The 7,187-nt window shown below is 39.4% G+C and overlaps 1 protein-coding gene across 2 annotated transcripts in view; it reads right to left on the reverse strand.

The window, feature by feature from the left end:
- Positions 1-3,901, reverse strand: part of LOC306980039 (semaphorin-3D) — a 150,782-nt gene extending 146,881 nt beyond the window's left edge. For both annotated transcript variants that reach the window (XM_079579256.1, XM_079579255.1), the window contains exon 1: positions 3,675-3,901. The gene's annotated coding sequence lies outside the window, so the exon portion shown is untranslated. The remainder of the gene's footprint in view (positions 1-3,674) is intronic.
- Positions 3,902-7,187: the final 3,286 nt, after the last annotated feature.

Below are 7,187 nucleotides of genomic sequence, written 5' to 3' on the forward strand. Positions count from 1 at the left end.
AAAAAAGACAAAAATGTGATAGAAAATTGACAAAAAAATAACAAAAAATTGACCAAAAAATGACCAAAATGTGACAAAAATCTGATAAAAAAATGGACGAAAAAATGAAAAAAATGGTGAAAAAAGTGACATAAAATTGATGAAAAAGTGGCAAAAATGGCACAAGAAATTGACGAAAAATTGGCGAGAAAAAAGACAAAAAATTGACAAAAAAATGACATAAAAATGACAAAAATGTGACAAAAATGTGACAAAAAATTGACGAAAAAATGACAGAAATGTGACAAAAAATAACCAAAAAAATTGACAAAAATGTGACAAAAATCGGATTTAAAAAAATGGACGAAAAAATGACAAAAATGTGAAAAAAGTGACAAAAAATGACAAAAAAGTTACAAAAATGAGTTGAATATCCAACAAAAAAATGATGGGAAAAAAATCTGATGACATGAGGAAAAAGATCTCTCGGTTCAGGCGGGAGTTAAGAGGTTAAGCTTTTAGATTTGGGCAGAGCTCGGTTTCGCCCGGGGGTAAGGGTACAGTAAAGTGAGAGGCCCAGACCGGTGGCCCTAGAGCCAGTGGCCCTTCTGTGCTCTTCCAGAATGGACATATGGCCAGTCCGCCCCTGGTACTTAGTTTAATGGAATAATTCCGGTGCTGAATATATAGTTTCACACCGTCTACATATAAATATCTGTCTGTCATCTGTCTTACATGTTCCAACTCTCCTACCTGCTTACAAAATGTGTCTTTCTCTTCCCACCTGCAGCCCACACTCCTGCTACTGTACAAATGACACACAATGCGACAGGAAAGCCACCGCATCGGTCTCACGCGGGACAGGAAACAGGTCCAGTCACAGATGGGGCAGAGAACAGAGGGGTGCTCCATAACAGGAAAAGCCCGGGACAATCGGGGGAGGCTTACTCACAGTTTACTCACAAGACACAGAGTAGGGTTGATTGTTAAAGGTTTGGAGCATCGGTACTGCAGAAGTAAAGGTATTTGTTCAGGACGTTTGAAGATCGTGTCACTTTTTGTTTGAAATGCCGAGCAGGAATAGTCATCAACAAATGATGAATTGACTTGGATGTAAACGTATTATTCTTTTCAACCTCTTAAAGGAATAGGCCACTGTTTTTACATACTGAGATATGTTCTTACCTGAGCCTAGACGAGTTGATGCGTACCTGTCTGGTCTTTGTGCGTGCCCTCAGTCATGTAAAACGACCAAGGATGTTGTTAGCATTTGGCCTCTCCCAATGTATTCCTATGGCTCCAATCGGGGGTGAAGTTGGAAGCTACCACGTTCTTCCACGGGCACAAAGACCAGACAGGTACGTATCAACTCGTCTAAGCTCAGGTAAGAACATATCGCAGTATGGAAAAACGGTGGCCTGTTCCTTTAATCCCCGCCTTAACTGAGCGCAGTTCAACTTTACCCAAATGTAAAAGCAGCTTGGAAAAAAGCATCAAAATAGCGACAACAATAACAACAAAGAAGCACAAAAAACATTTTAAAAAAGTGACAAAAATGCAAGAATAACGTGCCAAAAAGTGGTGAAAAGCAAAAAATGTGTCAAAAGAGTGACGACAACGCAGCAACAATTCAACATCAAAGTCTATATCAGTTTTGTAGGTCATAGCTTTCAGTAGAAACGTATAGATTTGGGTAAAGCCAAACTGGAAAAAATGCGCACGGTTCAGGTGGGGGGTAAGAGGTTAAAGTAAGTACGATTGGTAACATCACATCATGGGAAAAGGTAGACCAGTGATTCCCAACCTTCTTTGTCTTGCGGACCCGTTGGACCTTTCAGTGGTCGTCCATGCACCCTCTACCTCAAGGATTAAAGCAGTCACTATTGAATACATAGAAAGACAACGTTTGTGTTCTAAAAAACACCTAAAATTCTCCCAAAATGACTGCAAAATACAGCTTTTCCAATCAAAATACTGTAAAGTACAGCTTCCCTTTTTCGCAATTTGAAATAATTCCAACTGGTTAGGAAACACTGAGGTAGACTATTAAATTGGACAGATGAAATTTTAAAGGATCAGGCCACCGTTTTTCCATACTGAGATATGTTCTTACCTGAGCTTAGACGACTTGATGCGCATCTGTCTGCCCTCAGTCACGCAAAACAACTAAATGTTTTCCTATGGCTCCAAACAGGGGTGAAGTTGGAAGCGACCACGCTCTTCCACGGGCACAAAGACCAGACAGGTGCTCGTCTAAGCTCAGGTAAGAACATATCTCAGTATGGAAGAACTGTGTGCCCTCAGTCACGCAAAAAGACCAAAGATGTTGCTAGTATGAAGTTTGAAACGACCGAGTGTGGAAAAACGGTGGCCTGTTCCTTTAAACATCATGGCACAGAGAACGTAAAATATGGTTAAAAGTACTTTGTAATCAGAAAAAACAGACATTTCCATTATGGAACCCACTACCTGAAAATGTTTCTGTTTTTAAAGTAAAAATCAAAGACTCACCTTTTGTATAAGGCTGATGACTATTTTTTTTACTTGAAATGTTTATCTTTTCTTTTTTAAACCCAGAACACTATTGCCGGGTGTTTTTCACCCGAGCAAATACATTTATGTGATTTTCACTATGCTGCGTTTATCTGAGTGTCCTGGGTCTCTGGGCTTCAGCTTTGTCTTTGACATCTTTGATGGCCTGGGTGTTTTCTTCATCCAAAACACACTTTTTCCTACAGGCGCATGTTTGGGTGTTTTACTCTCAGCAATAGTGATAGAAGGTAGGGCAGAGTTAATGTATTTAATCAGACAATCTTGCCCCTTTCAAGGTTGACATTCAGGGCTGCCACATTTATTCTTTGACTTCAGCTACAGCTTTGCTCCAGTCGCAGAGTTCTGTGTCTCTGGCCTCACAGTAAGTGAGTAACACATAGTTATTTTAGTCAGCTGCTCATTTATATCCATTCAAAATATGACATATTTTGTTTCTTTCTCCTGCGGCTGTTTGTGCCAAGGACACTGAGCCTTGACCAGGGAAGTCTCACATATCCCAGGAATGTGTGGACCAAAAAACAAGTTTCCATCTTCATAATGTTATTTTTTAGGATTTTTTTGTCCCCAAATTACACATTTTCCAGTAATTTTGGACCATTTTTATATAGTCCCCTCATGATGCTTTTCTTTCATTTTATTAGACATGACACAGTTTCATATAAAAGAACACGACTCAAATGTGGCAAATGTGTATTGTCATGTTTTGATAGATTTAGATGAATTTGAGCAATAGTGTTCTAGGGTTAAGTGGGTAATTGTGGTTGTTTTCTGTATCCCAGAAGCATTTTGAATTGCACTTGTGTATTGAAAGTGAAATAACATCACAGCAACAGTATGATTAAGTACAGAAGCCACATAAGTGTCAATGATACATGTATATTATTTGTTTTGGCGCACAGTCTGGTTCTGCCTGGTATCATGACAATGTTGTGCAAGTGTTCCCTGACTCCACAAACTTAAGTTGAGGTGACAGCATTTCATTATCGATCATTATTACAAACAAAGCACGGCATATATTGTTCTGTTAAGCCAATTTCAGACGGTAAATCAAGCTGTCAGATCCAGCGGTGCCAGTCACCAGCCTGACCGTACAAGAGCGCATGATTCACCCAAGCCGTCTCAAATCAAGTGTATAAACTCACCGAAAGCTGTCTTCTCCTCTCTCCTCGCTGTCTTTTCTGATGTTTTCCCCTCCTCCGGGTTTGTAGCGTGTGCGGCAGCAGACAGTCGCCCGTAGATCCGCTCCCGGTCCGAGACGTCACCTGAAGTAAAGTTTCCCCCCTCGTTATAAACACAGTCCACATGTGCGCAGCAGCGGGAGACAGTAGCCCTTCAGCCACGGCCACTCCTCCCCTGCCCCTGCCCCTGCCCCCGCTGCCGCCCAAGACGCGCTCAGGATGATCCCCTCCCGTGGTTAAATGGATCCCCTTTGTGGCCAATTTAAGTCTGTACTCGAAATGATTGGGCGATGATTCATTTGCGTAAAGTTTCCTTCTGAGTGAATAGTTCAGTAATTCAACTTGACTGCGTTCTTTCATTATGTGGCTACAAAATGTGTTTCTGGTAGACTTTTTGTTACTTTGAACTTAAAGTGACAGGTTTTAATGCATTTGAAAACATGACTTATTTAGAAGGGTAACTTCAGTACAAGTTCATCAGTAGCATAATAGTTCATTTTTATTTCAGTGAAGCAGCAATTTTAATGAAGAAATGTTGGGCAGAAAAGATTTTATTTGAATTTTTATGCCGCTGACAGGAAGCAGGGGCGTAGCACCAAATTCTGGGCCCTAGGTACAAACTATCTTTTTGGACCCCCCTCATATTTCTTGTTCTTTAACCACATAACAGTGGTTTGACAGTGCAGTTGATTTATTTTCTATTATAACTTTATTATATACAGCGACCTAAAAATCTATATTAGTCCTGGATACTTAGTTCATTGTTTTGTTTTTGTTTGTTGTGTACTCGATGTTTGACTTGAAATTTCATCTGGATTGGCTTCAGTTACAGAAATTGAATAACCTTCAATCCCGGTAGTGATATAGATATTTAAATTGGTGGTGGAATATTCTGCAGCATAATGATTATTATCAGACCACATTAAACAGGACGACTGCACCAGGGACATGGGATATTTGTGCTGGGAATGACAAATATGTGACTTTAAAGTAGGCATTAAAATGCTATTTTGCAAAAAAGAAATATTATACTATATGTTGTCTCATGAACAAAAAAGCTCAAGGGCTTCAGCCTCATTTAGTCTCGCACCATATTTGAAGCCGGCTGAACCATTTGGCACATTTTTAAATTCATCCATCATTATTGTTTGTGCAAAATTCTGTCTAGCAACCGTTGTATTTCAGCTCGGTTGTGTTCAATTCTTATAGTATCAATTATGAGGAAACTTAGAAAGTACAATACAGAACGCTTTTTGCAGCACGTTTTAGGGCCCCCACCCTGCTCTGGGCCCTGGGTACACAGTAGCCTACCCTTTACCCCCCCAGTCCGACGCCCCTGACAGGAAGTGACATAGATACAGACGGCATAGCTGTAATCAACCATATATGGTCATGTTTGAAAACAGCTAAGGGGGAAAACAATTTGGAGAAAAATTTAAACTTTCGCTAATTATTCAAAAACCAATACAAAGGCTGAATTATGAATCTAGTTTTCTACTAAATAAAATAGACATGAGAGGAGCAAAGTGCTTCAACAGCCCATAAATACATAAATAACAGTGAATGCTAACAACGATGCTTCATGTTTGCACCGTGCTAATGCTAACGGATAGCTAGTGCTAGCTACAAGTATTATAAAATATCCACATGGGCCCGAATTACACTTGACTTCTTCTATGACGCGATGCATTCCACAGCTGTTTGACTCATTTCCACTTAACATGGTCGGCACGGCAACAGTTTGAAATTGTTTACCTTCCTCTATGTCACTTCCTGTCGGTGTCCAATAAGGAAGCGAAAATATAAACATCACAAAAAATGGCCGAACGAAAGAAAGCTGGGTATAATTGTTATCAAAATCTCAGATATAATCGTGTTAACTATGTTTTAGCAAAAATGTGTCTAATGTGTCATATGCACTTTAAAGCCACACCGTGTGCAATTTTACCCAATAAATACAATTGAAATACAAGCATTTATTTCATCATTGAAAAATACCTCATACATTTACAAACAAACATGAGCTTTTGCTGTGAGCGGCTCAGCTCTCCTAAGACATGATTGTAACTTTACCAGGAGTGGGTTCGTCTCCAGCTCGTCTCCATGGAGATGTGACTAAAGTCAGCAGAATCTGAGATTTAAACAGGTTAGGTTCTCATCCAAATCTATTATTTGATTAGTCACTGCAGTAATAGCATTTTCTGTGTCGAGCTGGTCATCAGGAGCATATTTTGTACTGATGACAGAAGAGTCCAAAATGTTGCGCATTGTGCCTTTAAAGGGATTAAACCTGATTTTATTTCTGGAAGTGGAACAAAATGTGTTTTGTCCTCCTTTATTATATTGTAAACTGAAACATGTGTTGGAAAAACACCGTGCATCTAACTGTAAGATATGTGTGTATCAATTTCATGAACCTTAGAACAACTTCATCTATCATTTCTGTGAAAGTAATCCTGCAAGCTGTGAAATTTACCTGTAAACTTGCATGCGACACATGTTTGTAAATTTCGGAATGAACTTGGACCACCACTAACATTTTACTTTCATGGATTCCTCCTTCATTGTTTGCAATAAAAAAAAATCAGGTATAGCCAAGGGCCTTTAACCAGAAAAGACCTGGACTTACTGACAATTTTAATATGATCTCCTATCTAAGACTATCTTATTGTGTGTTGGGGTTCAGCAGCAAACTTTCCCAGATCGTTGAGCGCCAACAAGTGCTCTCTCGAAATTGGCTCAACCACAGCCCCCTCTTGTGGCAACCGCGAAGACGTACAGGTCTAAAATGTGACCACAAATCACTTCAAATCTCCCACATTGTAAAACTGTGAATACTGGGACCAAATGGCAGAGTGGGTTGAATTTGCTGAACCCAAAGCACAGTCAAACTTTGCCCGGGTGTACACTGCCGCTGTGTCCTCGGGCAAAACACCTCATTGATTTCTGTCAGTCTTATTTAAATCTTTTATTGGAAAACAAATGGACAACCACCACAGGACGCTGCAATTGACTGCTTTAATATGAAATCATGTATGGTTATACAGTAAATCTGGAAACTACTCTCCTGTGTTACAGTGGACAGAGGTAGCTGAATAAAAACAAAGATAAACCTTCTATGTTTAATGTTTTTTTGTGTAAAAGTGTAAAAAGGCACTTTTTAACACGGCCATGAACAAAGGCAGAGAAAAACCTGAGTTGAACAGTGTGAAAGCAAGACTTGAACAATAAGGCATGGTGGTATTATTTCAGTAACATCAATAGCATATAACTGTTTGGTAAATGAAAAAATAAATGTTTCACAATGTAAATACAGTATACATGCTGTAAATGAGTAGTGGTCGGAGTACTTAACACATATAGTGGGGGGAAAAAGTATTTGGCCAAAATCCTATGGCAAGTCTATGGGAAACTGACCAAATACTTTTTTTCCCCCCTGTAACTTATCAACACAATACTTCATTTAATACCTCTTTG

This window comes from Gobius niger, assembly GCF_951799975.1.
Source record: "Gobius niger genome assembly, chromosome: 20".
Taxonomy (NCBI): Eukaryota; Metazoa; Chordata; class Actinopteri; order Gobiiformes; family Gobiidae; genus Gobius; species Gobius niger.